Source organism: Copadichromis virginalis, linkage group LG4 (genome assembly GCF_057382275.1).
Source record: "Copadichromis virginalis isolate Kocher_CV1m ecotype Utaka linkage group LG4, C_Virginalis_male_GT1.1, whole genome shotgun sequence".
NCBI classification, from domain to species: Eukaryota; Metazoa; Chordata; class Actinopteri; order Cichliformes; family Cichlidae; genus Copadichromis; species Copadichromis virginalis.
In genome coordinates this window covers 2,773,411-2,783,997 of record NC_140621.1, presented here as the reverse complement: position 1 = coordinate 2,783,997, position 10,587 = coordinate 2,773,411, and the positions used below count along the sequence as shown (strand labels likewise).

The window sequence follows — 10,587 nt, the reverse complement described above, 5'->3', positions numbered from 1 at the left end:
CTTCTAGAACTGTGATGTTTTTTACGCTTTCCTGCATCCCTCCATGCCGACAGAGCTGACAGGGCTCCATGTGCAAAGCTCCCTCAGCCTTCCCAAAAGTTGATTCTGTTCTTCTGGACGTTTTCAGTGGGAGAAACATTTCGTCACTGTTCCAGGTGACTTCTTCAGTCTCAGCTAAATGGAAGGCTTCCAACCTTTTAAACAGTACATTTGCATAATGGTAATCATCTTCTAATATTGGCTTTTTTATCTTTCTCCATCTGTGTCAAAAGTTAGCTCTCTGTCTTTTCTCTCCCTGTGAAATACAGCAGCTGCGCCTTTAGCTGCAACACACTGTGTGACAAACTGCACACAAACAGTTTGTGTGTTTGCTGCATTTGAAATTACCTGCCACTGAAAAGGCATTATTGCCTGCATGGTTGCTTGTTTTCTGTAGGGCTAGCTAGATGCTGAAGTACTGCAACCGAAACTTATGGACACCTGCAGTTGTTCTGGTGTTACTGCAAGAAAAATAAAAAAACCCTTTTTATGCGACATCCCCTGGTCATTATTACACAAACAGAAATGATTTAGGATTGATACCTGAAAATTCTACTAAGTACAGTAACAAAGTATTTGTACTTTGTAACTTCCCACCTCTGTGCAACACTTTGCGAAGATGACAATATTTAGATGCTTGGGAGAGCGTCAGTCTGTGCCTAAAACGGTTGCCTACAGAAGAGTACTTCCGTTCGTAGCCATATGATCCTTGTGGCCACAAATGTAGTCGAGCCCTAGTGACTTTGATAGCATTCATAAAGAGGGACATTATTGTGAGACCTGAAAGCATCTGAGGGTTCAAAAACACTTTGTGTGAAAGCTCTTTCCACTCCGCCATAATGATCTTCGGGAGAGAGAAGCTCATAATGAGAAGAATGAGGACGATGATGGTGACTCTGAAGCTGAGGTAGCCAGCCTGACAATCATCCCTCCCCTACTGGCCTTAACCTTAAAGCAGAAAACGTACAAGCAGAAGTCTGGAAGCTTAAAAGTCTGCTTAGAAGAGTCACCGGAGCTGCAAAAGGGCTTTGAAGCAGCTGGATGATGGCAACTTCTTAGGGAGGGGCTGTATGATTAAGGCCTCTTTGACGATCCACATCCCCTGGAGAACCATAGACCGGAGGGGCAAGAGGACTGCACAGCCTGATCTGTTTGGCAAGGTAAATGCCATTATGGTCCTTTACTTACTAGCAGTGGCGGTCCTAGCCCGTTTGGCGCCCTGGGTGAACACTCCCTCTGTATCATAATGTTAGGTGTTTTCGTGTTTGTTGGTTTGTTTTTATTTTGTTTTATTGTGCGAGTTGGTTATTAGATGCTGCTCCAGCCAGCCAGAAAATCCCCCGCCGCCCTGCCCTCCCCTCCCTGTACCGCAAGCAGCAGGCGCACCTCGCAGATGGAGGGCTCCCTTACTGCCAGCAGATGGGTGATAGAAAACCGATCGGTGCCTATGCCATCCCCAGTATGCGCTGGCATGAGTACGAGCAATTTTATTTTAGTTTTTTTGCCGATGCCCGTGATGCCGCCCCCCACCACGATGCCGCCCCGGGCAACCGCCCGTGTCACCCGTATCAAAAACCGCTACTGCTTACTAGAACCTTTGCTGGAGCTGTGGAGGCAAACCTAGAAGCTAATCAAAAAGAAACAGTTGACCTCCTCAGACAGTTCAGGTTCGCTGGCCAATTAGGCTACATGTCCTTGACAGAGCATATTCATTCATTTTTCATTCATTTATTTGTTCATTTTCAGGCACAACAAATACCTATATTAAAATGCACAAAACAAAAAACAAAAATTGCCTGAAAAAGGAGTGGGACGAAGAAAACTTACTAAACTTATTAAATCCCACCCCTATACTCACTCATCAACAAAAAACCCCAATAAACTTCCCGCAGCTACGCTCATCATTGCATACAGACCCATCAAGAGCCCCGGGCACATACAAGCATCTAAACGGCAGCTCGCAAGCAACAATTAGAGCCTTCATAACTGAATACAGAATATATAAATTATAAATTGCATTACCACAGGTAACAGGCCCATCCTCCCGCAGGCCCACCACCCGCAGGAGGTGCCGTAGGGGTCGGGTGCATTGTGTGCCGGGCGGTGGCCAGGAGTGGAGGCCCTGGCGGACTGATCCACAGCTACCAAGACTGGCAATTGGGACATGGAATGTCACCTCTCTGGTGGAGAAGGAGCCTGAGTTTGTGCGTGAAGTTGAGAGGTACCGGCTAGATATAGTCGGGCTCACCTCTACGCATGGCTTGGGCTCTGGAACCAGTCTCCTGGAGAGGGGCTGGACTCTGTCTCAGTCTGGAGTTGCCCCTGGTGAGAGGTGGCGGGCTGGGGTGGGTATTCTAATATCCCCTCAGTTTGCTGCATGTACGTTGGGGTTCTTCCCAGTGGATGAGAGGGTTTGTTCCCTGCGCCTTAGGGTCGGGGAACGGGTCCTGACTGTCATCTGCGCTTATGCCCCGAGTGGCAGTTCAGAGTACCCAGCCTTCTTAGAGTCCCTGGGTGGGGTGCTGGAGGGTGCTCCACCTGGAGACTCTGTTGTCCTGCTGGGAGACTTCAACGCTCACGTGGGCAACGACAGCGAGACCTGGAGGGGCGTGATTGGGAGGAACGGCCTCCCTGATCTGAACCCGAGCGGTGTTTTGTTATTGGACTTCTGTGCTAATCACAGTTTGGCCATAACGAACACCCTGTTCGAACATAAGAGTTTCCATAAGTGCATGTGGCACCAGGACGCTCTAGGCCGTAGGTCGATGATCGATTTTGTAATCGTATCACCAGACTTGCGACCATATGTTCTGGACACTCAGGTAAAGAGAGGGACTGAGCTGTCAACTGATCACCACCTGGTGGTGAGTTGGATCAGGTGGCGGGGGAGGACGCTGGACAGACCTGGTGCACCTAAACGCGTAGTGAGGGTGTGCTGGGAACGTCTAGCAGAGGCCCCAGTCCGCGAGATCTTCAACACACACCTCCGGCAGAGCTTCAACAGCATTTCGAGGGAGACTGGGGACATTGAGTCTGAATGGACCATGTTCAGCATCTCCATTGCCGAAGCTGCTGCATTGAGTTGCGGCCGCAAGGTGGTTGGTGCCTGCTGTGGTGGTAATCCCCGAACCAAATGGTGGACACCAGAGGTGAAGGGAGCCACCAGGCTGAAGAAGGAGTCCTATCGGGCTTGGTTAGCCTGTGGGACTCCGGAGGCAGCCGACAGGTATCGACAGGCCAAGCGGAATGTGGCTCGGGCAGTGGCTGAAGCAAAAACTCGGGTGTGGGAGGAGTTCGGAGAGGCCATGGAAAAAGACTTTCGGACTGCCTCGAAGAGATTCTGGCAAACCGTCAGGCGTCTCAGGAGGGGAAAGCGGTGCTCTACCTGCACTGTGTATAGTGCTGGCGGAGCGCTGCTGACGTCGACTGAGAAAATTGTCAGGCGGTGGAAGGAATACTTCGAGGACCTCCTTAATCCCACTGACATGTCTTCCGAGGAGGAAGCAGAGTCTGGGGATGAGGGGAATGACCCGCCAATTTCTGGGGGCGAGGTCACTGAGGCAGTTAAACAATTTACCGGTTGATCTACATCCCTACCCTCACCTATGGCCACGAGCTGTGGGTAGTGACCGAAAGAACGACATCGCGGATACAAGCGGCAGAAATGAGCTTCCTCCGAAGGGTGGCTGTCCTCTCCCTTAGAGACAGGGTGAGAAATTCAGCATTCCGGGAGGGGCTCAGAGTAGAGCAGCTGCTGCTCCACATCGAAAGGAGCCAGCTGAGGTGGTTCAGCCGTCTGACAACGATGCCTCCTGGGCGCCTCCTGGGTGAGGTGTTCCTGGCATGTCCCACTGGGAGGAGGTTCCGGGGCAGACCCAGGACACGCTGGAGAGATTATATCTCTTGGCTGGTCTGGGAACACCTTGGTGTTCCCCGGATAAGCTTGAGGAGGTGGCTGGGAAGAGGGAGGTCTGGGCTTCTCTGCTAAGGCTGCTGCCCCCGCGACCCGGGCCCGGATAAAGCGGAAGAAGATGGATGGATGGATGGAATTTAGCTTTAGCAGAATCAATTATACTGAACTAATTAGTTTACCCTGGGCTAATGCTGACCTTGTTCTGATCTCTGTGAGGAAAAAGGTCAGCGAGAGAACGAGCACACCCATGCCTGAAGACGTGCTTATTTCTGTGCTGAGTGGAAACCCAAATTTTTTGATTCTAAACTGTAACACAGCAAAAAAGAAGCAAAGAAAAATCCAAAACCAGTTTGCAGGTTCACGGTTTTAGCAGCACTTTGACCTTCTGGTGTCTCAACTGTGAACATCTTCTAAACCACTCATCTTGCAGAGGACAAAGGGAAGAACCCCATATTGTCAGGGGTCCTGGATCATTGACCCAGTGTTTGGTACTTTTGTACTTTGTTTATTGTTGTGATGTTTCTTGGTCTTTAGTTGGTATTGTTTAGGTTTCTTGTGAGTCATTCCACCAAATGGATGCCATTTCCGTTCCCTGGATATTATATTTGTAAGTTCTCATGAAGGTGAATGGGGTGGAGGCGATGTGGGAGGATGGAATCGAAGGGATCCGGGTGAGTAGTGATCTAGATAAAGTCGAGAAGGTACTTGGTCCAACAGCTCTGGCAGGGAGACAGGCAGGTGGAGGGCCACGATGAAGGGATAAAGGATGAAGGGTGAGTATTTTTCCCAATGTGAAGAGGTGACCGTGCCTTCGCTTCAGTCTCACCTAACCTCTGGAATAACCTCCCTCATACTATTCGCACGTCTGACTCGATCCAGACCTTTAATTCTCCATTGAAAACCCACCTTTTTAGCTTAGCCTTCCCAGCCTCCTAGAGCAGCGGTCCCCAACCTTTTTTGCGCCACGGACCGGTTTATGCCCGACGATATTTTCATGGACCGGCCTTTAAGGTGTCGCGGATAAATACAACAAAATAAAACTAGTACCGTTACCGAAAAAAGAAGATTTATTCATAACACACGTGAAAAGACCCAGGAAAACCGAGTAAACGATAAAAACTGTCACGGTTCTGGGTCCGTTGGACCCAGTATTTTGAGTTTATTATGTTTTGGTTTAATTTTGCATCATGGATTGTTTTCTTGTTCTCTTGTTGTGGTTGTGATTATTATTATTAGAGTTTCATGTTTCTGTTATCCATGTTTTAGGAATTGGGGTTTCATGTATAGTTCAGTTCCATGTGTCATTTTCTGTCTCTCTGTGTTGAGTCCGTGTCTCTGAGTTGTGATTCATGTTTCCTGTTTTATTGTGAAAGTCTTTGTCTTATGTTAGTATGTGCAGCTTTGTTCCCCCTGTCTCGTTAGCCCTGATCTCTCCCAGCTGTGTCTCCCTCCTGTTGCCGATTCCCCCGTTACTACCCTGTGTATATAAGCCCTGTGTTTTCCCATGCTCGGTGTTGCGTCGTACCATCAGATTATGCCTGTGTGTTTTTTGGTCTCAGTGTTCAGTCCTCACTTCATGTTTTGTTTTCTTGCCAGCAATAAAGCTGAGGTTTTTGAGTTGCATTCCGTTTTCCGAGTCCTGCATTTGGATCCTCATCTCTGCCTGCCCGCACACAGAGCCCTGACAGAACGACGCGACCAGTAACGGATCCAGCAGACTCCGTATGGTATCGGCGACCCACAGTTTCCACCTTCCTCAAGGAGAGGGAGCGGCAGGGGGCTAGGTGTGCCTGGGAGCACGAGTCACCATTCGATGGGTCTCGTTTGGCTCTGGGTGGGCCCCGCAGCTTCCAAACTGCGATGGCTACCGCCGTTCCATCAGCTGTTCCATCAGGGATGCGAGGGGCCAAGCGCTCTCCCTCGACGGCAGTAGCTCTTCAGTTTTTTGGTGTCACTCCACCGCTGCTCTCAGAATTCAGGCCCTGCAGGAGGGGCAAGCAGCGACGAAAGAAGGATTATGTGGTGGAGGACACTGGGCTTACTCCACTGCAATCCTTTGCTTTGTTTTTGAGACTTCCACGTTCAGAGCTACACAAACTTCCCGCCTCTTCGCCCCAGCCCGGCCCACCGAAAGACTTTCGGCCCGGTCTGCAGGAGGATTCGCAGTCTGGCTTACCTCCCTCTTCCCAGAGTGAGCGCCTCTCACGCAGCCGTCGCTCCGCTTCCTCTGGACAGTCAGCAGTGGTGAGCAACAAAGACTGTCTTTCTCATGCTCCTCCTGACCTCATGAACGTAACAAACAATAAATCCACCCCTAAGTTTCTGAAGACTACCTGCCATGCAAGTGAATCTAAATCTACTAACTTAAAGGTAGTTGAGTCTGTGTTTGTTAACCCTGTGAACCCCTGCTCTGAGGATTTAAGAACCTGTTTTCATTCTGCACAATCTGAACCCAGTGTTAAAATGACTAAGACTACTCCACTTAAATCTGGGGGGAGAAATGTTCGAACTGCTGTGAAATTTCCAGAGGCTGCAAGTTCTGTTTTCAAGTCAGCTGAAAGGGGGGTGGTTAATGTTTCTAAGCCAGCCTTTCAGCCATGTACTTTTCAGCAAGGGCGCAGGCAGTTGGTAGGGACAGAAATTGCAGGCTGTAACTTAGGCTCTCTGAAGGAAGAGGCTGTCTGTTCCCCAAGGACATTTAAGGACTCTAGTTGCACCTCTCTACAATCTATTAAGACTGTGGCTCTTCCCAGGGACTGTTCTGTGTCCCAGTTGAATGTTTCTGAGGTTGCCCACTCTGCTAAGACTATATGCCCAGACCCAGTTGGCAATATTGGGCATTTTGAGACCATTCCTGAGCTTCTCTCTCCTGTTTCTGCTCCTAGGGTAGCTCGGGCCCAGCGTTCCCCTCCACCCGTTTCAGTTCCTCGGGTGGGAGGGGTTGGTGTTCAGCTGGTGCCGGCACCCGTTCCTGTGTCAGCTGGAGGCTCAGGTGAGCCCTTCCAGCAGTTTTTCTCGTGTTCAGAAGGCTCAGGAGGATTAGCTCAGTCACCATCACAACCACCATCACTACAACCTTTATGGCAGTTCCCAGCTAAGTTTCCAGTATTTTCTGCTCAGCAGCCGCCTGTAGCTCAGTGTCCAGTGTTCCTTGCTCAGCAGCCGCCTGTAGCTCAGTGTCCAGTGTTCCCTGCTCAGCAGCCGCCTGTAGCTCAGTCACCAACTCCACCACCACCACTTTCACCTCAAGTTTATTTGAAGAGTTTCAGTCAGGTTTCAGAGCTCATCACAGCACAGAAACAGCTTTAGTGAAGGTTACAAATGATCTTCTTATGGCCTCTGACAGTGGACTCATCTCTGTGCTTGTCCTGCTAGACCTCAGTGCAGCGTTCGATACTGTCGACCATAATATCCTATTAGAGTGATTAGAACATGCTGTAGGTATTACAGGTACTGCACTGCAGTGGTTTGTATCATATCTATCTAATAGACTCCAGTTTGTGCATGTAAATGGAGAGTCCTCTTCACACACTGAGGTTAATTATGGAGTTCCACAGGGTTCAGTGCTAGGACCAATTCTGTTTACATTATACATGCTTCCCTTAGGCAGCATCATTAGAAGACATAGCATACATTTACACTGCTATGCAGATGACACCCAGCTCTATCTGTCCATGAAGCCAGATAACACACACCAATGAGTTAAACTGCAGGAATGTCTTAAAGGCATAAAGACCTGGATGGCCGCTAACTTTCTGCTTCTTAATTCAGATCAAACTGAGGTTATTGTACTCGGCCCTGAAAAGCTTAGAAATATGGTATCTAAGCAGATTCTTACTCTGGATGGCATTACCTTGGCCTCCAGTAACACTGTGAGGAACCTTGGAGTCATTTTTGACCAGGACATGTCCTTCAACGCACATATTAAACAAATATGTAAGACTGCGTTCTTCCACTTGTGCAACATCTCTAAAGTTAGAAATATCCTGTCTCAGAGTGACGCTGAAAAACTAGTTCATGCATTTATTACTTCCAGACTGGACGACTGTAATTCATTATTATCAGGAAGTCCTAAAACCTCCCTGAAAAGCCTTCAGCTGATCCAAAATGCTGCAGCAAGAGTCCTGACAGGGACTAGAAAGAGAGAGCAGATTTCTCCTGTTTTGGCTTCCTGTTAAATCCAGAATTCAAAATCCTGCTCCTCACATACAAGGTCTTAAATAATCAGGCCCCATCTTATCTTAATGACCTTGTAGTACCATATCACCCTATTAGAGCACTTCGCTCTCGCTCTGCAGGCCTACTTGTTGTTCCTAGAGTATTTAAAAGTACACAGCAAATCCAGCATGTCCAAATTAACACTGTCGGATTTGATTTCAACACTATTAAAGTGTCTATATGGGTCCACACCAGAGAGTGTTAATTTAACTCTTTTTGGAGAGTTGGTACGTTAACTCTGATTTAGTGTTAAACACCAAATCTGTCTGGAGTTGATAATTTAACACTTGGTGTTAAGAGTTTATCTATTAACTCTCAAAGAGTATTTTAGTTTAACTACGTAAGAGTTATCTTCTAATTCATTCTAAAAAGCAGGAATTTTACTGTTCTGAACTTCTAGAAATTTCTTTTGGAAATAAACATTTACTAAAAAGACGCAATGGTTTTTGAAAAACATTTATTCTGAACTGTGCACCACAATTTCAAAACATTTTCTGAAAGATGTAACAGTGTACATGTTCTCACTTTCATTAGAATTTTGTTTATCAAAAGGTCTGACATGGTAAATGCAAATAACAGCATTCTCATCACTTATTTCTTCAATACAATATGCATGTCCTTCATTCATCACTTTGTGGAACTTCAACGGACTTCTGCTCTCCCCCATATTCCATCTTCACAAGCATATCCTGTGCGGAGATTGAATAAAAATTAGTTGACATTACGTAATTAAATGGCACAAATAATCCAGTAAACAATTGCAGCACAGTAAAAAAAAAAAAAAAGAATCCTCTTTGAGCCATTACTTGTGTAAAGTATTTTCCCAAAGGACAAAGACACAGGCAACAGGTAATACTGAACTAAATGTAAAACCTCAACCTTTTTAATTTTTACCTTGTGCACAAAACTCTGGAGGGATCTATGCTAACGTAGAACCCAGTCAGGACGTCAGCTACTGCTGTTTGCTCGTTTTTTTTGTTTTTTTTTATGGGCGATCGTTTTCAGGCTTCAAGTAGCACCATTATACCAACATTTCACATTCTAGACATTGTTTTAGGTGTATTTGACCAAAGGTTTGACTGAAAATTCACATCCAAGCCTTTTTTTCAAGGCTGTGGTATTTGCCCGCAAACAATACCTTTCAGCTAGCTAAAACAGAATATTATGCTATCAGCGAGCAACATGGCTAATGCCTTTCACACAGCTTTGTCTCAACTCCAAAGAGCCACAGAAGTAAAAGCTCATAATAATAATTGAAACAATCTTTGAAAAAATGACTTACCAAGCATGGCAAACAACTCAAATATGTAGAGCAAAATGTTCTGAAACGGCTTCACTTCAGCTTCGATTGGAGCCGTGCTGGGGGCGGAGTCTGTGAATTTACTCTGTTGGTGTCATAGCCCCTGTAGGAGTTCAGAGTTAAGAGGTCAAGAGTTAATGTTTCCATTGTAACACCTCCAGATTTGACAGAGAAACACTCATTTTTAACACTCGATTTTAACTACTATCATTTTACACCTCAGAGTTACATTAAAAGAATGTGACTCTGCTTAGAGTAAAATTAACTCTACTTTTGCAAGAAGACTATTAACACCAAAACATTTAACGCTTTTGAATTTGCTGTGTAGAATGGGAGGCAGAGCCTTCAGTTTTCAGGCCCCTCTTCTGTGGAACCAGCTTCCAGTTTGGATTCAGGAGACAGACACTATCTCTACTTTCAAGATTAGGCTTCAAACTTTCCTTTTTGCTAAAGCATATAGTTAGGGCTGGACCAGGTGACCCTGAATCCTCCCTTAGTTATGCTGCAATAGACGTAGGCTGCCGAGGATTCCCATGATGCATTGAGTTTTTCCTTTCCAGTCACCTTTCTCACTCACTATGTGTTAACAGACCTCTCTGCATTGAATCATATCTGTTATTAACCTCTGTCTCTCTTCCACAGCATGTCTTTATCCTGTCTTCCTTCTCTCACCCCAACCGGTCGCAGCAGATGGCCCCACCCCTCCCTGAGCCTGGTTCTGCTGGAGTTTTCTTCCTGTTAAAAGGGAGTTTTTCCTTCCCACTGTTGCCAAAGTGCTTGCTCATAGGGGGTCATATGATTGTTGGGTTTTTCTCTGTATCTATGAAGCACCTTGAGGCGACTTATGTTGCGATTTGACGCTATATAAATAAAATTGAATTGAATTGAATTGAAAGTTCAGTCACCCATAGCTCAGTCTTCACCCCCGCTATCCATAGTTCAGTCGTTACCACAATCGGATTTTCTGCAAGCTTTGTTACAGTCCATAACCCAGTCAGTAGCTCAGTTAGTGGAGGAAAGATTAGCGTTGTCATCTGCTAAGTCAGCCACTCATCTTCACCCTCAGCCAGGGGTCCCAATTGCTTCTGGTCCTGCATCTGCTCCAGCTGGAGGGCCC

The 10,587-nt window shown here is 46.8% G+C and overlaps 1 long non-coding RNA gene across 1 annotated transcript; it reads right to left on the bottom strand.

Moving 5' to 3' along the window:
- Positions 1-8,610: 8,610 nt before the first annotated feature.
- LOC146710569 (uncharacterized) lies at positions 8,611-9,527 on the bottom strand. Its single transcript, XR_014920262.1, has 2 exons — positions 9,453-9,527; positions 8,611-8,859 (listed from the first exon to the last, which is right to left on the bottom strand). It is a non-coding gene; the product is annotated as an uncharacterized LOC146710569 (long non-coding RNA).
- Positions 9,528-10,587: the final 1,060 nt, after the last annotated feature.